Source organism: Erithacus rubecula (genome assembly GCF_903797595.1).
Source record: "Erithacus rubecula genome assembly, chromosome: 3".
NCBI lineage: Eukaryota > Metazoa > Chordata > Aves > Passeriformes > Muscicapidae > Erithacus > Erithacus rubecula.
Window position 1 is genome coordinate 142,645,266 of NC_136689.1, and position 26,875 is coordinate 142,672,140.

Sequence of the window (26,875 nt, forward strand, 5' to 3'; positions counted from 1 at the left end):
GAGTTTTTGTTGTTTAAAATAGTTACAGCTGTTTGGTAGTTCTCTTTCTTCAGCTATGATAATGTTTTGATTACTGCCCAGAATTGAAAAAGTAAGGGACTATTGTTATGTTAATACAATATAATCTAAGGAGCAAATATAGTAAATTTGTTTCAGGTATTTGGGAAGTGTAAGTTGGGAGAAGTATGTACCAACAACAGCCTTGTATTTTCCTGAAACTTTTTATTAGATGTGATTGAGTGGTTTTTGTATTGATATTATACCTGAAAATCAAGTAAAATATGTGACACATTATCAGAGACTTGCGTAAAAATTTCTGTAAAAAAAATTATGTAGATTTCTCAGAAGCAGAAAATAATCATCAATCTGAGCAAAGGTTTCTGCAAGATTTTTGGCTTATTTTCCTTATATATGTTTGTGTGAACATTTCAGGCAAGACCTGGTTTCCTGTAAGTTTATAAGCACCCAAATTCTGAACTCAGTGGCAGTGCACAGGGCACTCAGTTATTTCACAAACCTGGGCTGCCACAGCTCAAACTCAGCTTTCACTGGAGATCTAATGTTAAGACAGAACTGCCAGCAGAAGCTCAAGAAAGAACTTTTCAAACTATTCTTCCCTTGAAAGGGTCAAACTTAGATCTATAATTTTGTTTTTCCTTTTTGCTTTGACAATATAGACATGAAAATCACTTGGAGTATCTGGCTTGTTTTGGATTTCCTGCCAGGTGTGGAGGCAGAATTGGTTTGCATGCCAGACACGTAATTTACCACATGGGACAATGAACTTATTGAGACCACAAAACAGACAGAGCCCTTTGAGAGGTGGTATCAGCTGGCAGAATGCATATGGTTAATAATTTGTCACCTCCTCTTGTAGGTCTCTGTTGATGTTTTTTTCATGTGGGGATATATGAGAAATAAGCATCTCTTTCTGTGATTATTGTCCCCAGAAAACTGTTGATGTTCTCCTACTTTCAGGTATGGTGGGAGAGTCAAATATTCACACTCAATATTCATTAAATCTTTGTCAGCCTCTCTGCTCAGTTCCCACTTTTCAGGGACTAAATGGCAAGATCAAGTCCCACTTTACCACCCTAATCCATCAGCCCTCAGAATAATTATCTTGCTGATTTTCCAGTTTGATAAAACTACGTACATACTATAATTTGCAATTTTATTATTGAGATAACATACACATGGTGTTACAGATCACTGACAATATCAACAGTTATGAAATATACTTATAGACAAAAAAAGAATCTGGATAACATAAATACTCTGTAATCCATTTGTTTGTGGCATCAAGAATCTATGCAGCCCATTGACAAATAATAAAAAGTTGAAAAAATTAGAGATCATTAATAATTATATAGATAGCAAAATTCAGTAATTTAACTTTCAGCCAGGATTATCCCCTTCATAAATATCTACTGAAATGATTTTTAGTCTTCAACTCCTTTCTTGTAGCTATGCTGTGAGAAACTCCACAGTTTCCATAGTATTATCCTTATTAAACTCTAGATGTCTGTAGCTCCATGCAATAAATTAAATGAGTGCAAGACCCACTCAGATGAAAAGAGAGAGTTCTTTCATCATGAGACTAGAATTTGACCCCATTTTTTTGAATGAGGACTGCTGCATGGCTTTTCCTATCAGGGAGGGCACAGTGAGGTTGGCTGAAAGTCACAGTGAGGTTGCTCTTCCCCAAACTGGTGTGAGGGGCAGGAGAGACAACAGAGATGTGAGCAGAGTGATGGCAGCAAGAGCTGCCAGCCAGTGCCACCCTCTGCTCTGAAACCAAAGAGGTGTCAAAGGCTGAGGGCTCAGGGTCCCCAAGCTCCACCACAGGCAGGGACAGTGCCTGAAGCACAAACCTGTGGGCTTGTAATGATTTTGAAAGCAAAACCAGTGAGAGACTTCAATTCAGAAATGCAATTTAATAGAAAAAAAAAGAGAAAAATAAAATACATGCAATAGTACAAAAGAAAAACCACTGACAGAATCAGAATACAATCTGACACCCCTCTAGTTAGGGTGGTGGTAGCAATACAGATGAAGTGCTCTTGTTGAAGTAGTGATCCTGTAGAAAGTTGTGGTAGCTCTTATTTCCTGGAAACCAGTGGGTAAGGGCAGCTTTGGTGCTCCAAATCTCAGTTTTTATCTAGGTAGGAAATGTTTGGCTCCTCCCAATGGCTGGAACATCTCCCAATGGTTTGATGTAATTTTATCAGTCATGCAGTGGGACTTTAACAGAAGATATCTCCTGGAGGAAGGATGGGTCATAAAGATAAAGAACATTGCCCCACCTGGATTTTAACAGCTGGCCCATTAGCAGAGGATATCTCCCACAGAGATAAGAATCACTGCCCCACCTGGTTTCAGCAGATGGTCATGGAATACACATTTTTGGGCATATATTTACATTGTAATCTAGGACAGGGCATGATCCAGGACAGTATTTTATCCAACATAATCAGAGGGAACACTGCATGACCATACACACCCTGGAGGCTCAGTAACTTTTTAGGCCCAAATTTCATTGCAGGTTTTGGCCTAAGCCCTGCAGCTAACACTACTGAAGCCTGTGTCCCATTGAAATTAGTGATACTGTACCCACAGCAAATTAATCTAGTGTAAGCCTTCAGCCCCCAACCTGCAGCTGATTCTTAAAAGGCAACCCTTAACATTATCACCCAATTTTTAAATTTCCCATGCAACATTTGAAAAGTGCCATTTTTACATGAGATGTTACCGAGAACAGAAAGAAAACATTTTAAATTTGAAAGTGAGTCACTTATAATTCATGATTTTTTTTTTGTATGAAGAGACTAGAAAATTAAAGGATCAGTTAGCTGAAACTCATTTAATGCTAAATTCCTTCAGAGCAATGGGAATCTCAGCACTACAATTAGAAATAATTTTCGTCTTCTTTATTTTCTCTGTTTTAAAATCTTCCTGTTAGTTTCCTATAACAATATCTTTCTTCTACCTTGATTTAACAACCTGTCTTTGGACCTGATTCTCAGTAAGTTTAGTAGAAATTTACTTCCTGATCAGGGCCTTACAAAAGGTATTACATTGCATCTCACAATGTTTTCATGTCCCACTTCTTCAGGTCATCTACAGTGTAGTTCATCTGAATAAATTTTGACATTTCCACTTAGGACCTCTTTCTAGTATAAATCCTTGCATGGTCTGAATTTAGACTTCTAAAGTAGGTCATGGGAATTATACTTATTCACTCATGCCTTTTCTCTCAGCTGAGTACAAAGAAACCTGGGGTGACTGGCACAGCTGGAGGCACTACACTGAAGATCTCTAAAGCTGGATGAGGTGAATCCCACCCCTGCTTCCTAATAAAGGCAAATTGTCAGTGACAATGGAAAGTCTGATCCTCACTTGTTTGGCCCCTTGTTCTGTTACCTGATTCTTTGCAGAATGACTATAAATATATTCCCACTGACTTTTTACAACATTTGGGACAAATCTATTTATATTACAGGCTGCAATAGAAAAGAATGTTTTATTACTCTTGCTCAAGCAAAAGACTAAATCACTCCCTTTGTTATAAAAGGCCTACAAGTGTTTATCTGAACAGGAGACATTGATATCCTTTTATCCTTTTGTTGCAGCTGAGCAGCACACTGGGAAGCCCTGATGTGGAATTCACAGGGATCCCAAGAGCTACTTAGAAGCTTGATTTTCATTTAACTTTCTTAAAAAAAACCTCCAAAAATCTGAAACTAGGGTAAGGGAAGAAGGAAAAGAAAATGATGAATTATTTTGAAGAGATTTGAATCCAAGCAGAGACTTGGCCTACTTTCATTATTTAATAGTCAGGAGAAGAATTTCCTCCCTCATGTATTATTTTTTATTTTAAAGAATAGCATCATCCTAAACACTATTTCATGCAGATATTATTTCCAGCTTAGAAAATGAAATTGTTAGTTAAAATGAAAATATCTAAAATTGACACATAATTGAACAGTTTCTCTTTATTCAGGTAGATCATGACGATTCTTTTATTTATTTAGGGAAGAGGCTAGGCACCTAGGCTGGCTGTTAGATGCTGTTCAGCTGTTCATGGAGTATCATTACTATTGCTTATATTTCATTAATATGCTAATCTTTAATTTCAGAAAATGGTAGAGTACCTCTGCTGAGATCCTTACAAATATTGAGATAAAAAGGGAGGATGAAAAAACCTGAAGTCCTTTTAAATCCTTTGGTGAGGAGCTTTTCCTTTCTAAATTTTCCTTGGAGATGATTTTTATGGTTTCTGTGGAGCAGATACTTTTGCTCTTAAAAAAGAAAATGGTCTTGGAAACAATTTACCCTGTAGACTATCAGGAGGTAACCATATAGCCAATATGAATTTGTGTCCCACATACCTTGAAAGAGGAGCTCTAGTCTGCATTTCCACTCCCTAAAGTCTTAGGATCAGAGAATGGTTCATGGTGAAAGGGACCCTTAAAAGTCATCTAGTGCAACCCCCCTGCAACTAGATGAGGTTGCTCAGGCCCCCATCCAACCTGTCCCTGAATGTTTCCAGGGATGGGGCATCCATCACCTCTCTGGGCAACCTGGTCCAGTGTTTCACCACCCTCAGTGAAAAAGTTGTCAAAAATGTATTCCTTGCATCTAGACTACATCTACCCACTTTTGGGTTTCAAGCTTTATCCCTTTGTTCTATTAGAACAGGCCATCCTGAAAAGTCTGTTTCCATATTTCTTATGAGACCCCTTTCAGTATTCAAGTGTTTCAGGATGTAAAGCCACAATGAGAGATCCTCAGAGAGCTGCAGGCTGAGCAGCCCCATCCAGCTCTCTGAGCCTGTCCTCACAGGAGAGGTGCTGCATCCCCCTGACCGTGTCCATGGCTTCCTCTGAACCAGGCCTCACATCTTTCCTCCTCTGAGGAGCCAGAATTGGGCACAGGTATCCCCATGAGGGAAGGGTAGGCAGAGACAACCATCTCCCTCAGCCTGTTGGCCATGCTTCTGATGCACCCAGGATACTGCTGGCCCTCTGAGCTGTGAGTGCACACTGCTGCCTCATCTCCAGCTTTTCATCCACCAGAGCCCCCAAATGCTTCTCTCCAAGGCTGCTCTCAGTGAATCCATCTGCCAGCCTGTGCTGATGCTGCTGGTTGCCCTGACCAGGTGCAGCACCTTGCACTTGGACTGGTTGATCACCAGGTTCTCGTGGGCCCCCTTCTCAAGTTTCTCCAGGTCCCTGTGGATGGAATCCCACCCTTTTGTTGTGTCAACTGCATTGCACAACTTCATGTCATCTGCAAACTTGCTGAGGGTGCCCTAAATCTCCCTCTCTGTATCACTGGTACAGATATGAAAGAGCACCAGACCCCTGAGGCACACCATTCACTACAGATCTCCTCCTGGACACTGAGCTACTGACCACCACCCTCTGGATGTGACCACTGAACTGTGCAAGTCATCCAAGTCTCCTTCATATTATTCGTGACTCCCTTTGCAAATCCATCTTTGTCTGGCTTATTTTTTTCCCCTTTCTCGGCATTAATAGAAGTATTAGTCATTTTGGGGAGTGGGAGAAGAAGAGAATGGAATCTTGAGGACAAGTTGCCACTGATTACACCTCCAAGTTGGCAAAAAAAGTGCTGTTCCCAAATTTAGTACCATGCACTAGATTGCTAGGAGCAATGCACCATAAATTACTGTATTTATGACATGCAATATAATATATAGACAATTTTCTGAAATTTCTGTGACAGGTGCACAAGAATTATTGAAAAAATACCACCCCATTAGGTACCAAATTCAATGGAAATTTATAGCCACCTTTGTTTCCACACCTGCAGGCATTATTGTCAGCAGTATATTTCCCCTCCTTTTCCAATCTTGAACGTTTCATGCCGGTAGCTACAGTGTGAAATAATCAGCATTCGTCCATTAGGTAAATAGCTCTGTGTGTGTGTTGAGGACAAAGAGAATTTTCTTCTTTTTATTATTTCTCTTTTTCTTTCTTTCTTTTTTTTTTTTTTTTTTTTTTTTTTTTTTTTTTTTTTTTTTTTTTTTTTTTTTTTTTCCTGTATTGTATGTCTGTGCACAGGTTTCCCAGGGGACCAGGCAGACAGTGCAATTTGTGAAAAAGCTTGAATTAGGGAAAAGGAAAAGGGAGCTTGCTGCAATTTATGTGGAAGGAAGTCTTCTATTATGGATTTATTGCATACAGCACCCCTGCAAGCATGATTATGACCACTGATATTCTTATCACAGAGAGGTGACTTTCCCAATCTGTATTTCTTCTAACATCTAACATAAGTTGGAAATCCTGTGGTCCATGCAATATTAGTGTGTCACCTTTGTAAATCAAACCTTGCATAAACTAGCAAACAGGAAGAAGAAAGAGAGAGTAGCTAATTGAGAGCTAATTGTGCCTGACAAACTTCTCAGCATATGTTAATATTCTTAGTTAGGAGGCTGGGCTGGATCTTAGGAGACTTCACCTGTAATATCTAATATGCAATTCCTCACAGATGACTTTGATTTGGTTTTTAAAAGACCTGTTCAGGCTGCTACATTCATCTGGATGCTCCCAGAGCCAGAGTTTAGATTCTCAAAGACCACTACTCAGTCACTACTGAAATATTTCTGGCATTTCAGATTTCTCCAATATAGCCTAAAGGTAATCACTACCAGTTACACTCAGATTTGCCTAGGGTCATTTAATTGGCTTTGATGCATGCTCTGGCTGTGCATCTCCTATACCTGAGGAAATTCAAGGTAGTCCTTCACCATTTTTACTGCTTTTATAATGTCTGTTTTGCTGCTGTTTGTTTGTTTTTGGTTTTTTTTTGTTTTTGTTTTTTGGGGTTTTTTTGTTTGTTTGTTTTTTTCCCACTGAGTGGATTTGAAAGACTATCTTCTATACTTTGTCTAATCAACAAATTTGAATATTCTGTATAAGACCCCAGTTTCCATGATGCTATGAAACATTCTGTGGTCTAAAAGCATTGGAATAAAAGTTGGAGTTAAAGAATGAAGGGGATAGATTTGCCTTAGTTTAGGGAAATGTGACTTTTAAAACCTATTTTGGATCTCCACCACAAAATGACCTTGGAGTTAAGTTCTGTTTCCACCCAAATCCAGGAGTATTTGCTTTGTTGTAGTCACTTAAATTCAGTTCCTGAGAATTCTGTCTGTCTCTGAAAACAAGCCAATTGTATTTCTTGATGCAATTATCAGGGTAAACACATGAAGGACTTTGAGATGATCAGAAGTCCTTGTGACTGCCTACTTTTGAGGGAAAAAAAGAAAAAAAAAAAAAAACCCAAGCAAAATAAAATACATCAAAAGCCCAATGACTCATCTAGAAAATTTAGACTTAGATCTGTTATTTGATCAGGCGAACACTGATTATTATATATGTGCCTCTGTATGGGACTACATTGAAAAATGGATCTGATTATGCTCTGTTTTCCTCCAAGTAAGCTCTGCTCTTTTTGGGGTGGAAAAAGAAAAGATTAATCTCAATGTTCTCTCAAGGTCAGCAAATGACTTTAGGCATGTATATCTAATACTTCTTCTCCAAGCATGAGTCTTTTATTCACATTACCCCTTTTCATTCTAAATGTTACGAGTACAGTTTCCCTGAAGAAAACACCATAAAAGGAACTTTTTTTCTCCCTGAACATGAAATCAAAACACAGCATAAAAACCTTATTTCTGTTCCTACAGACTAATTGAGTCACTATCCTATACTTTGTTCTATATAACACTTGTGTGTGTTGGGCAGCACGGTCTGGGTCTTTCCAGATGTGTGTAACCAAAAGATGTAAATGTTAGCCTTAATGGGAATATATTACAAGGAAAGAAAAATAAATTAACTTGCCAGATAATACAACATAATTTATTTCCTCCAGAGAGCATATTTTCAGTGCAGATTTTATTTTAATAAACTTGTCTCATACAATATTTCCCAGTACTGCTTTCAATCCAACTTCAAATTCACAACAGCTTTGGAATATAAATGATAGTTTACCTAATGCAACTTGAAGATTCAGCTCAGACTCAAGACTACTGATTAGTGTTCTCATTTGCAAAAGATGATGGGTCTGTATCTGACAAATTTTGAGACAAAATACTTATCTGCCTCTTGTGTCACAGACTTAGGTTTATTTTTGTCTCTTCTTGTGTTCCCTTGCTGGGGCAACTGAATAAACTTGTTGTAAACCTCATGGGGCCTGACTAAATCATCAGAGCTAAATTTTGTAACAAAACTAACTAAATAAATAAAACAAAGGAAGCAGATTGTTTCTGGCAATGAAGGATTTGCTGGAAGGTAATAAATAACAGTAGTATACCTTCAGGTATATGCTTTGGTAAAGAAAGTTGTCTTTAATACAGAGATTATTCTCCCTCTGTTTTGAGACTGCCCTAAAGCCAACAGGGAGTAGCCTGTCTTCTACCATCATCCATCACTGCATAAGGTCATAAAATATGTCACAATCATAAAAAATGGTTGAGATCATTTAAATGGCAAGAAGATAATTTTCTGTTAGCAGCACACCACATGTACTCTTCTGATAACACTCCTGGCATCTGAGCCAAAGGAAACCAAGCTCAGGTGTGAGCCACCATGTATCTGAAAAGCTCAGATTTTGCCACTCTAAATAATTTAGGGGCCTTCATGAAGAATGACTAAAACCTGCCCTTTTTCTGTGGCTGTGCTATGTGTTTAAGATTGTATCTCCCACATTCTGGAGGAATAGCTTTTATTTTTCTGCACCTTACAATTCTCATAAGTCCCTTCTGATCAGTTTAGTCTTTTTGTCTCTGCAAGGTCTCCCAGAACCAGTAACTGTCCAAGCAGGCAGGATCCCTGACTGAAAGGAAAATTGAAACAAAATAATAACATTAATATCCCTTTTTTTCCCTTTTGTTGGCTGGGTTGCAAAACATAACTAAAAACATCCTATTGGAGGAGTAAAGAAAAAGTGGGAAGGGATAGAAAAGTAAAAGTTCTTTGTGATTAAGTGTGAAAGTCAGAAAGTTAAAGAAAAAAACCCACTGGTAACATGACAGGCAAATCTATAAAACTAATAACCTGCTTGAAAAGGTGAATTTGACCTTGATATATTCCATGAAGCAAAATGTTCTCTCAGTATTGTGATTCCTGGAGATTAATACAAAGGATTTGTTAATTTGTTAGCCACTGAGGCACCTGTAGATGAATGTGCAGAGAATGCAGCTGACTACACTTCTGCTTTGTCATTCTACCTCCTTATGATCACCCCTACTTTAGTAATTTTGGAATCTGATGAAAAATTTATCAATCTTTCATATGTAATCAGAATAACAAAGCAAAATGGCTTGTCACCAGTGAGTATTGCATGTTGATGCTTAAACTTACAGAAGTGTCTCTAAAATATTTTGAATTTTGTTGGGGAAATGTGATGCAATTGCAGGGTTTGATCAGCAGAAGCTCATGACAATGCAGCTAGGAAGATATAAAGAAGCATTTCTGGTTATATGTGCTATTTAAACATGTTTTATGTAAGTTTATTGTTCACTGTATTTTTGGTGGTAAAATTCCTCCATCTTTAATACAAACAGAGGAAAGAAGTGCAAAATCTCCTGGAGGCATCAGTGTTCCTGTGAGAATCACTGCTATAACTGATTTTAATGTGTTTAGAGAGTTACAATGAGCTTAGCTGGATTCAGCAGTGGAAAAGACACCTTAGATCTTGTCTGTGTTCTTCCACAAGGACATCCTGATCATAGAACAGTTTTGTTGGAAGGGACCTTTAAATGTCCTCTATCTCCAACCCCCCTGACATCAAGAGGGACATCTTCAACTAAAACAGGTTGCTCAGAGTTCCTGATGGAGGAAGGTTTCCCTGCATTTGGGGGAATGTGTCTTTTCCATCAGAGGAATGTAATAGGTTAGATGTAGAAAATTGGTTCAATGTCATCCCCATCACTTGCACTGATGTCAGAAAAAGGGTACAGCAGGGAAGGGGATCCATATTGTGGAAAAAATACTTCCTGAGAGCAGGAATTGCAATCAGTTTTGTTCAGGCAAGTAAATATTAGGAAGATGCAGAGCTTGTTTTTTCTAAATGTAATTGACTTTACAAAAATCAATCTCATGTATCAGAGTAACTTCTATATGTAGCACAGGGCTGAAGGAGGGTTCTAGCACTGCTGAGACCTTTGCATAGGAGTGGTCACTGTTCCTCAACACTTCTTCACTCCTCAGATCAGGGTTGCCTCATCAGTCCCCTTGAGATCTCATCTCCACATATGGCAGACTATGACTGAGGACATAGAGAACACTGGCTGCAATAGCATCCTACTGCCTTTATTTGGGATATTTGTTTTATCAAGCTCTCAATTCCCTTTTTTCTAACTTTTAAAACTCAGATGATTTTCTTTTTGAATTTGGTTTTTAAAATGGAAGTAGAAATAATCCAACCAAATAATCAAGCAAACTGAAAAATCCAGCAATAAATCCCAGTCTCTTGCTCTGTCAGTCTTGTTAATTGTCACTTTATGTAATTACTTCCTCTTCTGCTGAAGGTTATTGAGGAGGGTGCTGAAGCCAGACACACTTGCAGTCTGGTATTTTATTAGAGGTTACACTGTGAGATTTTTATCTAGGCTCTCACACGAGGGACTCCTCTGTTCACTGGTCCATAATGACTGACCTACATATCTCTGCTGACCAGGGTTTTGCTGGATGACTGCATTACCCAGCAGAATTTGACTCCCCTCACTATATTCATTTGTCACAGCAATTAAATCCATGTGTTGATTTATTGAGTGCAGGCCTGGTGTGAAATGTAGGCACGCACAGGATTCATTCTTTTCTGTCTGGCATTACCTCTGCCTGAATGGCATTTGACTGTCTTATTATTTTCAACTTGCCTGGATTTACTTTTGTCTTTTAGTGACAAAGAATGACCACATCCCTTAATTTTGTAATATCTCATTTTCCCCCTTATTTCTTTCTCCTTTATTAAGAGTATGCAGAACCCCAAAAATTCATACAGTTCCAATGTCTCTTCAAATACTGATAAATTCATGATCACTGTGTCTCTTGAAAATAATGGATTATAAATGGTTTCACCACAGAGGCCATGGGATATACCCCCACATAAAAATTGACAAATGAATGATGAACGAGAGAAAAACGAGGGCTAAGATTCATCTGATACTTTGGGTACAAATCAGGTAATCTGTGTATGTACTGGGAAAACAGGGCTGGAAGGAACCTGGAGAGTGAACACATACTGAAATCTTTAATAAAATATTCACCCATGGTCACAGCATTTATGGCAAGGCACAGGAATGGTCTGATACCCCAAACCAGTCAGTATGTAACTCATAGAACCATAGAACAATCAGAGAAAGGATTCAGATAGACTGCACCTTCAAAGATCATTTTAGTCCAAACCCCTGCCATGGGTGTGGATGCCTTCCACTATCCTAGGTTGCTCCAAGCATCCAACTTGGCCTTGCACATTTCCAGATATGGAGCAGCCACAAGTTCTCTGGGACAGCCTGTTTCAGTGTCTCAGCACCCTCCAGAGCCTTCTCTTTTCCAGGTTGAACAGATCCAACTCTCTTAGCCTGTCTTCATGGAAGAAGCTTTTCAGCACTGTGATCAACTTGGTGACCTTCCTCTGGACTTGTTCCAACAGGTCCATGTCTTTCTTTTACATTGCTCAAGGAGATTCAAACTTTCTTTTTATTTTTTTTTTTTTTCCTTGACAGTCAGATCTGAAAAAGGACTTAATCTTAGGAGTCTGAGTTCAGTGATTGTTTTCATATCTTTGTTTCAACCTCCCTCCATCCCTCCTGGTGCCCAAGCTGTGCAGGAATTGGAATATTGCTGTGAGTTGGGAGGCAGGAATTTTGCTTCAGATGGGGCTGAACAGCCCAGTCCTAAAGTAATATACCCTGGTTTCTTGGGAGACACAGAGTCATTCTCTTTTAATGCATGTCTACTAAATCAGGGACCACAGCAAACCCTTGACCATTTCTCTTTATAGTTCAGCCCTGGAGTAAGCAAGAGCAATCCTGCTCTCTATTCTTCTTGCAGTGTAACACCTACATGGTTGCAAAGCTCCCTAAGAACTTGGTTCCTCCATGAAACCAAGAAGTCCTAGTCCATGGTTTCACCTGTAGAACAAAATCTTTGAAGAAGAGTGAGACAGAAGAGTATAATATTCACAAAAAGTGCAAGTTATCCCTGTCATTCTGTGCATAGCCAGATGCCTAAAGAGGGGACTTCAAGCCTCTAAAATCACAACATGGTGATTTTATAACTGTCAGTGAATATTTTTACTATTTTAATGTTGCGTTAAATGGGGAGAAATGGTGGAAAAGGATTGAGGTTTATTATGCATATTTTAAAGCCTTTGCTATCATACCATTTTCTAGATACAGGAACTCTGTGGCTCCCTTCAGAGATGGGCTTGGGGCAAAGAGTGGAACAGAAAATGATGTTTTATAGTAGCCTTGTGAAAAATCACCTAATACTGGCAAAAGGAAGGATCTAGAGCAACTTTCCAGTCTACTTCATCATGATGGTGTCCCCTGATCTCATGAGCTGGGGCCTTGGGGGGACTGACTTATCCCCCTCTGTAATGTGATCCCAGACAGGTTTCATTGGCATCTGAACACTAGAACAACATGAAAGTGAATTGAGACTATTTATTTTATGAAGGATTGTACTTCACATATATTTAAGACACAGAATAGAAACAAATAACACATTTTCTTGATTACTTGGCACATTATATACATAGTGTGTGGGACTGACAAAACAACACAGAATTAAGAGAGCTTATAATGTCAAGGAGACCTCCCATTTGCTTCAAGTACTGAAGATCTAAATGTTTATAAACAGCAAGTTCACACTCTTCCTTTCCACATAAGACTTGTCAATAGTTATATTAATTTCCTTTTTAAATTCTTCGTCTTGGGATGACCTTACACCTTGTCACAATCTAAAACAAACAAATCCAAAACACCAGTAAAAATTGTAATTTAATAAAATATATATTTATAAGTAACTGACTCAAATTATAAGTAACTGTATCAAATCACCTCCTGTACAAGAAGAGATCCCCAATGTCTGTTTCTCTCCACAGAGAGAGTCAGACAAGCAGGATGAAAAGAATAGCAAGGAAGGGTTTCCTTGGCAACGTGCTTGAAAGGATTCAGAACTTCTCCCTTCCTTCTAAGACTCATTTTTGTGTCATTTTTTGTATTTTTTTAATGCCTGTTTGGTTTTTTCCCTCCTACACAGTTTTGTGTGACAGGGAGGCAGGATTGTGGATCAGGCCACTGAACCTGATCCTTCCATGCTGCCAGAAGCAGCTGCACACATCTGACATGGGATTTGGGCTCCATTAGGGCTTTGAAATGGCTCCTGTTGAAATGGCTCAAGACTTTGGCAGCTTGAGTGAAAAGTGAAAAGCAAACTCTCCTTGATGTGCTCAGTATCAGCAAACACTATTGGTCCTACTTGAATCTGTGCACTCACAGGGTTTTGTTCTTTTTTTTTTTTTTTTTTCCTTCATGTTTTCCTTTTCTTTCCTTAAGGCTAAGACAAGAAATAAGGTAGGAACATTAGATAAAATAAGCACCTTAGCATAATTCAAAGATTTTAGATGATCTGGGCTAATTTCACCTGATTCCAGACAACTAAAAGAAAAATGGCCACCAGAGTGGAATGACTGCACATCCCCATTGATCTGGCAAACACTCAGAGTAATTCAGATCTCTGCTGGGTTGTTTTGTCTTCTGTAGACACAGTCCAGGTATAGGATCATGGAATCACAGAATTGTTAAGATTGGAAATGATCCTCAAAATCACCAAGTCAAGACTTTGTTGTTCATCCAGGGATGGTAGAAAGATTATGCCTCTGTCTTATGGATCTCACTGTGCATCTGAAGGATTTAGAGAGTCTCTATTACTATGAAAACACTGTAAAGAACAGAAGGGTGCAAACTTACATCAGCTTCCAGTCAGTCCTGCAATAACAACTCTGCTTTTCTTTTTAATCATTCCTCCAGATTTCCAAATCAAACAAGTATTACCTGAGAGTTTCAGGCTTCAGTTATTTTCAGGTCTCTGGAACTACCCCAGACTTACATCAGGGAACTGAAATTAAACCTACAGACAGTGCTAAAGGAAGTGCAGAGACAGGGGCTGGGCTCCATGACCCTGGTGAGTCCTTCTCAACTCAGCATATTCTGTGATTCTATGATATGAGATTTTGGTCCCTTTGAAGTCTATAGGAAACTGCCATCCTGTTGAGTAGAGTTCATAGATGTAATAGACTTGTCTTGAATGGGGAATCGACTAAAATACATTTTCTAGTTGATTTGATATGAGTGAGGCAGGCCACAGTAATATTCTTTTACCCTTGGTGTTCAATATATTCAAGTGTATTCTTAATGCTGCATCAGTTTTCAGTCCAGGCTGGTTCATGAAGTTTCATAGGAGAGTTTTTTCTGGGCATCTCAAAGAAACCTTGAGAAGGCAATTGAGGGCTGATGACTCTTTCCTGTATGTAGGCCATAAGATGTGCATGGTAGGAATTGGTAAGTTGTGTGGCCTAGGCTTCTGTCCCCTATGAACTATTCTGACAAATTTAGTAACAACAAAATTTTGCGAAAGAACATTGTGTGTGGATGCAATCCAACAGTTACAGTCAATGGCCTTGTAATAATCTGCAGTGTTTTTATGCTGGACACAGCCTCTTTCTTTGGAGTCCTATGACAGCTTTTTGTCATTAGACAGAATAAAAAAGACCTTAATAAGAGCAAAGTTTGGGATTTTCACTTGTTAAAAAAAAAAAATAAATTGTCTTACATAAATGGCCAAAGACAGGCATTTTGGAGCTAGGATGAATTAATTTTAAAATTGGAGTCAGGGAGGGGAGTTCTGTGACCTTTAGCAGGCAGGAAGTCAGGAGATCAGAGAGCCATAGAAGAGCCTGTGAAATAGAGATGGGAAATACAGACTTTCAAAAGGAGCAGATTGGGATATAGGGCAAGAGGCCTTATTTGCTCTCACTGAGCTTTGATCTCTTTGAATTTAATATCTGGGGTACCATACAAAGCAAAATGAAGTTTACTCCCTTCATTTGCTTATTTGGAGAAAGATTATATGGTATTGAATGTAATTAGGGTATTTTGGTGACTGTGTTTTTTTGTAGAAATTATTCCACAAATTCACTTTTTTTTTCATAATAATTAATTTGAACAAACTCCAAAAACATGTTTTAATACATCTGCAATTCCCACTTGAATAAAGCAAATTGCATTTTTACATTCGAGGACAGATCAGTGACTCTTTCTTCTGGATGCACTGGAATCAGTAATATAACAACCCATTGGGAACCTTGCAAGGCCTCAACTTCTGATTTGTTTAACCATAATTGCATATTTATAAATTAGAACAGACTTTTCTAATTAATTTTGTACCATGTGAATAACATTGGTTAGTAACAACCTGCTGGATTAGTAAAATCCTTGCCAAGAACATAGCACTGTGGAGTCACATTCAGTTTGAAGGGAAATGAAAGGCAGCCAGAGCTGTGACTTGCCTTTTGTTTCACTCTTGAGAGGTAATTACCAACTCCAAAATACAAGGATAAAAGCCTTTCAATAAACTGACACCTTCTGCACATCAAGCACCCAGAATGTTTTTAATTCTGTCAGGCACAAAGGAGATGAGCAAATAAAAATGCAATTTCCAGTCAAAGTAACCAAAGCAATATTACCTGGCAAAAAAAAAAAAAAAAAAAAAAAAAAAAAAAAAAAAAAAAAAAAAAAAAGGTTGTTATGATGGATTTCCTTTGTGCTTAAGCATTCAGCAGATGGAACAGTGCACAGCTTCATACTAAGATATGCAGAACTGTCTTTGGTGACTCTAGGTGCTCAGGTCTTTCTGCAAACAAATTGCTTTGATTTTGTAGGCAGGGCATCATTTGGGTATGAGCTGGCAGCAATGAGACACAACTTATGGGAAATCCATAAACCACAGCAGCTGTAAACCAGGCAGGATGTCTCAGAGGACATTAAATGCCTGTGTTTAGGTAACTGAATCCTTCCCTTGATCTCTACAAGTCCATTGTACAAGGTCTTTATTCTGCCTGAGATCAAGCCGCTTGTAAATCCCTTCTGTTTTTACAAGGAAAATCTTGTTATGGCATCCACTTGTCAGAGCAGGAAATTGCTTTTAGTGTAATTAATGTATTTACTTTCTAAGAAAAAATACTACCATTCTTATTAGGCCAGGCATATTACTATACAATTACTGAATGGATTAGACAAAATTTGGTATTTACTCCTTTCTTGTTACGTTTTTACCCTTCGCCTTGCAGTGTCTCCCTGAGTGCCAAGGTCAGTGCTACCTGCATTTCCCAAGGAGGAAAAGATTGTGGTGAGTTTTGAGTTTCCCAGTTCTCCACCCATCTTCACATGGTGCTTATAGTGAGGAAGTTCTAACTCCATAATCTTGGGAGCTGCCTGGGTGTTCTTTGATGCTTTCTGAACACAGTCTGATTTTTTTTTCACTGCTTTTAAGAAAAAGGGAAGCTTCACCACCACCTTCTCCCTCTTCAATTAACACAAAGACATGATTTTTTTGCAATGACTACTCAGGTTTGCTAGACTTTTTCACACGTGACATTCAGAGACAAACTAATGATTTAGGCTAAAACAATGTGGGTAATACTCATCTGACAGCTGGGGAATTTTTATTACACCTAAAACAGGCTAAAGTCAGCTCAAGACTGAGACAAGGCTGGATAAATTCTCATTCCAGCTTTTGTGAGTTCTTCAGTGTTTTACCTGATGTCATCACCTAAGTGGCACAGCTGGAGCTGTCAAACAGTGCCAAAACCTGTGCTCTGAAAACCCTTCCAAGCCAGGGTTTAACTAAGGGTTCCTCTCCTGGAAATGCTCAGTGGGGTCTTTTCAAAGATCTCTGAGAATAAAGAAATAGTTTAAGTGGATATTTTGCCTGGAAGATATTTCAGTGAAAAGCTAGCTGGGGACTCTACTCTCAGTTTTACCATAGACTTAAAGGTTTCTCTTGGGTTGTGGCCTCTCTTTGTACTTTGCATTCTTACCTTGTATAAACAATAAAATTTAAGTGAGGATTGTCCTGCACTCCCAGGGCAATGCTGCAGTGTGCTGCCTGAACATTAAAAAGGTCACCAAAATCACTGACCTGAATACTTCAGCCAACAATTTTTCTCCTCAGAAATGTGAAAATTAACTCAGGAGTTAAAGAAAGAAATCCTGAAAGTTTTTTGTCTCTCAGAGAAATAATGAAACCTTACAGAACAAAGTATTTTTGCACGCCTTTATGGCTGATGTCCCTTCTGTGGGTTTTCCAATTGTTTTTAAAACATTTTTCTTTAATAGTAGCACAAATCTGTTTGGACATGAAACACAGGCAAACAAAACTCAGTTCTGTTTCTGAAGAAATTATGAGAGAGAATGAATTCCCCATGACCAACATTAGTCTCATCAGTTGAGGTTCTGTTGGCAGGCATCCAAACATTGCAGGACAATGGTAGAATCATAACTTATAAAGAGGACAATCATACAAATTATTGGAACTAATACCTCTCTTGTCTATCTCATTTGCTTGAACAGTAGCAGATGCCTACAAAAGGTATTTTGGTATTTTTAATGCAAATCCCAAATGCAAAGAGGAGTTTGGAGGTGTTGTTGCAAATTACTAAGAAATCTAGGACTTAGGAAAGCAACTACTGCCTTTTTTTTTTTTTTTTTTTTTTTTTTTTTTTTTTTTTTTTTCTTTTTTCTTTCCCAAGAGAATCTATGGTTCTCTGGATCTGTAAAATCTGATTCACAGTCAATGTAAATCAGTGTCAATGAAGTGCACTGGCTGGCCCTCAGGAAACACATGTATTTGGTGAAAACAGAGAAAAACTAAAAAAAATCGGTAGAGTTGGGGTACTATAAATGCCAGCTGAGAATATGGCAAATATTGTTCCATTCCTATTCTATTGCTAACAAGAACATGAGAAACAGTATCTGCCATTTCTGTGACCATGTGAAAAGTGACAGTGGCTAAAGATTATCCTATGCTGCTTGCACTTGGATTTTTTTCTGTTCCATTATGGCAATTTCTGCATTCAGGATTAGCAGTCTCAGTTGTAATGTGTTTGCTTACATGAAATGCAAGTTGTAATTAAATTTCAGGCTGCTTAATTGTGCCTTCATTTGCAAAAATAAGAAAAAGAGAAATAATATAAAAAACACCTTTCATTTTCATTCCCCTCTCAATATTGCATTTGAATTAATAGTTAAATAGGATGAAACAAAATATATTTTTTTTAAGAATCAGTGTTAATTAGCATTTCCCAGCCTGGGAAGGATATGTTGCCACAGTGCATGTATCACTTGTTTCACAAAGACAAAATGCTTCAATAAAATGTTTTTCTGCCCAGGGAGTGAGAAATGAGCACCAGCTTAGCAAAGCAGAACTCAAAGACTTTACTTTATCCTGCTCATTATGGAGCCAGCTCTGAGAAGGGATATAGGCTTTTAAGGTTGTACTTGGGCAGAATTAAGGCACCTGAATCCAAAAGGACACAGAACATTTGTTTACTTGGACTTAAGACCCTTGAATTTGTGGAATTGCATTTGTACTAAACCATATCAGCTTTCAGACACCAGGCAATCTCAGGTCCTCAGGAATACACAAATACAATACACAGATAAAGGTGTGGATAACAGGCTGGTTACCTGTATTCCCAGAAGTGGGTTTGCCCATGGGCATTGCTGTCCTCAAAGATACAAAACTCGTGGCAAACTTTGCTAGGTGTGGTGTTACAGGGAAATAATGGTTGCTCTGTATTTCCTCCTTTGAAATTTTGCCTGTGAGAATTCATAGAAACATAGAATGGCTTGGGTGGGAAGGGACCTTAAAGACCACCAAGATGCAACTTTGTATTATCTTAATATCTATCTCAATACTTTGAAGGCATTAAGAAGAAATTTTTTTACTATGAGGGTGGTGAGGCACTGGCACAGGGTGGCACTGGAGAAGTTGTGAATTCTCCATCCCTGGAAGCATTTAATGCCAGGCTGGATGGGGCTTTGAGCAACCTGGTCAACCTGGTCACCTTTGAGCAGCCTGGTCTGCTGGAAGGTGTCCCTGCCCACATCAGGGGTTTGGAATTGGATGATCTTGAAGGTCCCTTCTAACCCAAACTATTCTATGATTCTCTGATTCTCTGAAGCTGCATATAGGTACAAATTTTCTTGATGGAGAACAAGCAAAATCATTTCAAATGTTGAGAAAGTTGTGAATATTGAATCAGCATTCACTGAGCCCTAGCTGATATCTCTTATTTATTTGTTGCTATCACTGTGACAATTTGGATATTCTGGGTGTCCTCATAAATCACCAGCAGCTTATTAAACCAACCTCCCTGTCATCTGAGCACTTGCTGCCAATGAGAGAGACATTTTGAGGTCTTTGGTAGACTGTTTTTTCCTTGCAGTGGGGTCTGAAATGAGGGAGTTTGTGCTGATATTAGCCCTGACAGAAGGTAAAGGTGAAATTGGCTGTAAGGAACAAGCAGGACAGAAGGGCCTCACAGCAGTAAGGCATGACTGGACTGAGGTCTCTCTAGCAAACCTCAGGCAGATGGTTCCCTGTGCTCTGGGGATTGTCCCAGGAATAACACAGGACAGGGTTTCTGATCCTAACAAAGGAGCACACACTGCAGGCATTGCTGTGGGCAGGCACTGCTGGCTCTGCCTTCTGTGAGGTTTTCTTGCCTTCCTCATTACACTGGAAACTAATGGGGACACTTGAGAGCAAACCAGCACCATGCACAGAGGCTGTAGCTACTTTAGATGCAAAGCAGACAGGGCTGCATCTTTGAATGTTTCCTTTGTGTCAACACAGGTCTGGTTTGTCTGCAACAAGAAGGGCTCATTCTGCATTGCACAGGGCTGGCATTGCCCCAGGCTGGCACACAGAGCATCTTCAGCAAAGTCTGTGCCAGGGCTGCCTCCCAGAAATAAGGACTAATGATGGCCACTTACTTAAATCCATAACATTCTGTCCCATTCTTTTTCCATGTGGAAAGATGATTGATCACACACAAAAGAAGTTGGGAAAGGTTCTGAAGTTGTTCTATATGTTGTGCTATGTGTGGGCATAATGTGGGAATACACAAGACAGCCCATGTAGGGATATTCCAGGGACCATCTCTGTTCCCAGGGACATCCTTTGAAACTATTCACCTCAAAAGGAAGATATGGCTGGAAAATCATGACAGAAAGAAGAAAAAGTTGATATTCACTCAATGATCACTCACAGGTTAAAGAATGAAAAGATAGATTAATTAGACTTGACTTTCAAATAAAATGTATTTTCTTAGTTTTGGGGTGTGGAATACTGACAAAGGCATTTTTAATTGTCCAGCTACAGTTGAAGGTGACTCTAGTTAACAAGTATTCCTACTTATCTTTAAAAATCAGGGCCTACATGAAAAATGGGGATAACCAACCTTCCCATCTGTTTATTTGTTTCATATCAATGTACCACAGTAAAGAGAATAAAAAGTTGAATCAAATCCTTGGTTGGGAGGGGAATGAACTGCAGCCCTCTATAAACCCTGAGATTTCTATTCTTAAAGAATGCTCACTAATTCTCTAAATCTGAGATTTGGAAAACAGAGGTTCCAGCTCCACCATGCACATGTAAATTTTGTTTTTCTGGGCTTGTTTGGGGTGTTCTGCTGCAGAGGTGTCTTTGGAAGAGCAGTGCAGCGTTGCAAGAAGCAATGCAGCCATGCCAGAACTCCTCATTTGCTTTCTGGGATAATCCATAATCTCATCCTAGTTTCAGAGGTGTTATTTAATTTCCCCAGGTCTTCAGTTTTCCATTCTTGAATATTTTTTTTTTTTTTTTAACACATGCTATTTGTGAATCATTAATCCAGACCACTCTTTTCCTTTTATATATATATTATCAAGCAATATATTGCATCAGATTGAATCATACATTTAATAATCTACTATGAATATTCATAGTATAGTTGGCTTCTAATGCTTCAATCAAGGGAAAAATCTTATGACACCCCTAAAATTTGTCCATATATTTTTTAAAAACACTAGCAAAATAGGAATTTAGAAACAAACCCAGTTAAATTTAAGTAAATTTGCTGTAATCTTCTTTTCACTGTTAACATGAAAAGAACTTGTCACCAAAGCAAGAGGTACAGTCAAATAAGTTCCAGGATCAAGCAGACTTGAGAATGACACTTTCAGCTGCTGGCCAGATTTATCTTTGATCCACCAGCTGATGCATTCCTAATCAAACTGTTCAGAATCTTTTTAAGCCTTTATCACTATTCATGAAGGTGAAATCATTGCACATGCAAAATTAGAGTTACCTGCTTGATAAGCCTGTGATAAAAGTGTAGCTGACTACAGCAGAGCAGCAGCTCTTGCACCTGAGAGATAAATCAGACAGGAGGCATTTCTTTACTCTGGCTTGGAAGGTCAGGGAGAGGCAGAATTTGGGTGTGATACACTTTTCTGTCTCTGGCTGTATGTCTTCTTGTCTTGCTGAAATACAGACTGGCAAAGAAAATGGATCACTTCTGAACAAATAGTTTGCTAGTAGTCATGGTAGAAATTTTTTTATTATTTAAGATCATGCGGAAAATAATTTTTCACACGTCTTTACTGATGAAATAACAGAATTTAACATGAGTTTGCAACATTTAACAACTACATTGAAATAAATAAGCAAGGGTTTGCTTTCTTCCTTGTTTTTTATTTTTTTAATTTATTTTGAGGAATTATAACTATCATATATATAGACTTATCACTGATAAGTCTACAAGCATAATGTTTCAAATCAGACAAAATGCTGCATCTGGTCAGTTCAGTCATTGCTGGCCAGCACTCCCAGATCCTTTTCCAGTGGGAGCTTTCCAGCCTCTCTAATCCCAAGTTGCAGTATTCCATGGGGGTTTTGTAAGTTTAGTGCAGAACATGACACTTCCATGAAAATATAAGCAATCAAATATAGCCTTTTAAATTCATATATTTCAACATTTGGTGCCTGAGATTGTAAAGACATAAAGAACACCACACAATTTTAATCAGACTTTTATTTAGGATTCCCGTGAAGTGGGAACAGGTTCTGCACCTTTTTCATATCCGTCAAAATCTTGAGTTTCCTCTGGAGACTTCATCTGAGTTATAAGAACTTCATTAACTCCTGGAATATATGTATGTCTCGTTACCAATTATCTTAGATGCATAACCTTATCAAAAGCTTTTTGAAACTCAAAGGGATTTTAACCCTGTGGTTGCACATCTCATCATAGCAGGAATGACTTCAGAAAAGTTTTATCTGTTTCTTTGCTCTGCACATTCCATCCCAACACATGTGGAAATATGATGACTATCATCAATAGCTTTTTATCTCTCTCCATTATAAAAGAAACAAACAAAGCACTCTGGTGTTAAAAAAAAGATATAAATTTCCTACCCTGGCCTTTGCCTCTCTGATAGCTTCTATATTGGGCTGAAATATTGGGGTCTTTTTTCATTTCTTGTCCATTAAAATGTTTTGGGAGAATCACCTGTGGTTATTTAGCCAAATTAAAGAAAAATCCTATGGTGTAACTCAGTGATGAATGAGGAGCAAAAAGGGAAATGCTTCACTAGATATAAAAAATAAAAGAAAAAATAATAAATATTGGAGAAATAATTCAACTAATTAGATTTGAGTGTATCTTTAAATATCTTGTCTAACAATATAGGGGTCATGTTTAAGTCTCAGCAATATTTTTCTTTCCAGCATAGAGTGTTAACAGATAACAGTTTATTTCCTTCTTTCAATTACTGACACCATAAATGTCTGCCCTCTCATCCACATAGCTATCATTGCACCTTACTATTTCTCTTTTCTGCTGTTTCTTTTTTATAAATTCAAAGTGATCTTGACTGTCCTTTTAAAATTTTATTGGAATGCTTTAAATTTTTTGTGTCTCTGAAACTGTTTCTTCTTTTAAGTATTTCACTTCTAACCATCTTGAAGTAAATCTGAATGAACTACTGCTGGATCATATAACTGAGATGTTGTATTGACACAGTATTTATACTACACTTCTAGCCTTTAAAGGCGGCAAGGAGGCATTTATTTCTGCCCTGCCTTTTTTATTTTTTCTTTTTTTTTTTTTTTTTTATAATAATCTAGATGAGAGGTTTGGAGGGCACTTTTATTATCTCTTTTTGAAAGTTACTATCTCAGAAATACATTTGAAGTGATTAAACCATGGCTCCTAGTAATACTGGAAGCTTTTTGGCATGTTATTTGTATACCTATAAAATTACGATTTGCATACTTTTGGGACAAGGAAGTGTGGGAGCCCAGGGTGTACCCCTGGCCTCCTTGGGGTTCTCAAAACCCCCCTGGCAAGGGTCTCAAAGGCCTCTGAGTGAGACCCTGGTGTCACAGGTGCTGAATTCTAACCCCTGGGGGAAGTTGTCAGCACAAAGAGAATGGAAACAAGCTACCAAAATTAGTAAAGTGTAAATTAGACTTTTAGAACATAGATAAATAGGTTTTTTTGAATGTTTATGATAAGGGACACATGGCCAAGATGGAGAATTTGGGGGGTGGACATTTTTTCTTCCTTCTTCTCCATGTCATCCATGTTGGGTGACACGTTGGCCTCTTGGATTGGATGGGGTCAGGGCTGGACCATTTAATAAAATTGTACTGGGAAAATTTTGTAAACATGTAATACGTAGTACAAACTATATAAGATAAGCCCTGCCTTCACCAGGCAGATTCCACCATGGATGCCAGGCTGAGCAGACCCTGCTGGCCAGGCAAAATGTCCCTGAGATATGAAACAACAAACAATACTTGGAAAAAGAGAAAACCACCTCTGGAAGTCTCTCTTTGGCTGCTTCAAGAAAAACCAGGGTTTGAACAACCTTCATGTCCCTCTGGGTGATATCGGGGCAAAGGAGAAACCCCAGACAGGGACACAGACCCTGTTTATCCATTTCTTCCTTGAATTCAGGAAGCTTTTTGAAGAAATTCCCACAAGATTTGGTTTATTTCCCTGCACTTCTTGTCATCTGAGGCCATTTCAGTGTGGTCACCCCATTTCGGAATTTCTGGGATTTTTTCCATCGCATTTCATTTCATCATATCTCCTTTCCCGCGGCTTGGTCAGACTTTGTCCTGTGATTTCAGGATTTCAATGAGCATCATTTGGGCAAGCTTAAGTCCATATCCCTGCACTTCTTGTCATCCCATACACTTTTAATGTTTTCACTGGGTTTTGGAATATTCCCATGATTTTTTTTCTTATTCTCTTTATAGCAAGCTCTCTACAGACTCTTTTTTGCCCTTTCTTCCATGATTTCAGGATGTTTTTAGTGGTAATTCTAGCAAGTTTTGGTCCATTTCCCTGCACTACTTGTCATCCCATTCACTTTTGGGGTTTTCTATGTGTTTTGGAATTTTCACTCGGTTTCAGAATTTTCCCTCAACTGCTCTTACCATTTCATTTATATAATAATCTCTCTAGAGGCTCTGTTTTTCCATTTCTTCCTTGAATTCATTAAGCTTTTTGAAGAAATTCCCACGAGTTTTGGTCCATTTCCCTGCACTTCTTGTCATCTGAGGCCATTTCAGTGTGGTCACCCCATTTCCCAATTTCCGGGATTTTTTCCATCGCATTTCATTTCATCATATCTCCTTTCCCGCAGCTTGGTCAGACTTTGTCCTGTGATTTCAGGATTTCAATGAGCATCATTTGGGCAAGCTTAGGACCATATCCCTGCACTTCTTGTCATCCCATACACTTTTAGTGTTTTCACTGGGTTTTGGAATTTTCACATGATTTTTTTATCTTATTCTCTTTTTAGCAAGTTCTCTACAGGCTCTTTTTTGTCCTTTCTTCTTTGAATTCAGGATGCTTTTCAGAGAAATTCTAGGAAGTTTTGTTCCATTTCCCTGCACTACTTGTCATCTGAGGCCATTTCAGTATTGTCACCCCATTTCCAAATTTCCAGCACAACAAGCCACCAGGATTCCAAGGGGAATGTTGGCAGACATGAAGGAAAAAGGATGTGAGCTTCTTTGCAAGAAAGATATAAAAGACTTAAGGACTGACAGTGAAACATGTTTGTTTATATGCTGTTGTATTTTATCTTTTTTCAACTGTGTTAGGTAACTGAGCAGAATTACCAGTGATGCAGCCAAGGGAGAATGTTTGGGAAAATTTAGCATGGACAGTGGGATTGGACACAAAGTTGTTTGAGGCATTCCAGGCAAAAAAGCCAATATGTCTGGTGGGATTGTCAGTGAAAGTATGGTCCATTCCAGAGGGCATCCATTCATGTGTGATTTGAGTTGTGACAACTCCTGTGAATGATGGCATGTGTGGGTTCAATTTCTCCCTGTGGCCTTTTTCAAACCAAAAGAATTAGAAATTTTTGCTTCGACAATGGACTTTTGAATTGTATTCAATGTTTTAGGAGTGACAAAGGACCAAACAATGGATGTTACTCTGAGTCAGAATGTATACAGCAATTATACTGTAGTCTCAAACAAACCATCCTTCCAAGTTCTAGCACAGTTATCGTGGCTGGATGGTCTGTTTGACCTTTTTGATCTTTTACCTTTGTAAAAAGAAATTTTGAAATTATGTTTTTATATATTAGTGGGGCTTGTTGCTGTTCTCATTGCTTTGCCATGCATCATCCCATGCACTCGGCACGCCTTGAACAAAGCTGTGAAAAGGGTGTTTTTGGTGCAAGCAGTGTGGGGAGATGTGGGAGCGTATCCCTGGCCTCCTTGGGGGTCTCAAACCCCACTGGCAAGGGTCTCAAAGACCTCTCAGTGAGACCTTGGTGTCACAGGTGCTGAATTCTAACCCCTGGGGGAAGTTGTCAGCACAAAGAGAATGGAAACAAGCTACCAAAATTAATAAAGTGTAAATTAGACTTTTAGAACATAGATAAATAGGGTTTTTTGAATGCTTATAATAAGGGACACGTGGCCAAGATGGAGAATTTGGGGGGTGGACACCTTTTCCTCCTTCTTCTCCATGTCATCCATGTTGGGTGACACGTTGGCACTCTTGGATTGGATGGGGTCAGGGCTGGACCATTTAATAAAATGGTATTGTATTGGGAAAATTTTGTAAACATGTAATACGTAGTACAAACTATGTAAGATAAGCCCTGCCTTCACCAGGCAGATTCCACCATGGATGCCAGGCTGAGCAGACCCTGCTGGCCAGGCAAAATGTCCCTGAGATATGAAACAATAAACAATACTTGGAAAAAGAGAAAACTGTCTCCAGCAATCTCTCTTCGGCTGCTTCAGAGAAAACCAGGGTTTGAACCACCTTCATGTCCCTCTGGGGTGATCTCGGGGCAAAGGAGAAACCTCAGGCTGGAACAGGAAGAACTTATCCTTCAAGTTTTGAAGGGACAACAGTGGTAATGTCCTTTATTTTTTCAACAGTAGTGTCCAGTTTTATAGACTCATAGATTTTAGCCCTCATAGCATGAGAAAGCTGTTCTTGATATGTGTGGAATGAAGACTTTTGTGAAGAATTTCTACCAATTGTCTGGTTGCCAAGGATCCTGAGTCAGACAGCAATCCTGTATTCAGCTAGTTATTAGCAGTCTTATTCTGCTATTCAAAACACAGGCTGTGAATAGCCACAGGAGATGAATGGGGATCAAGAAGCAGCTGAGCAGAAGTTCAGCTCACAACTCTGAAACCTAAGGACTGCCAGGTGGATCAAAATGCTCTTGGTAGAGTCTGAATTG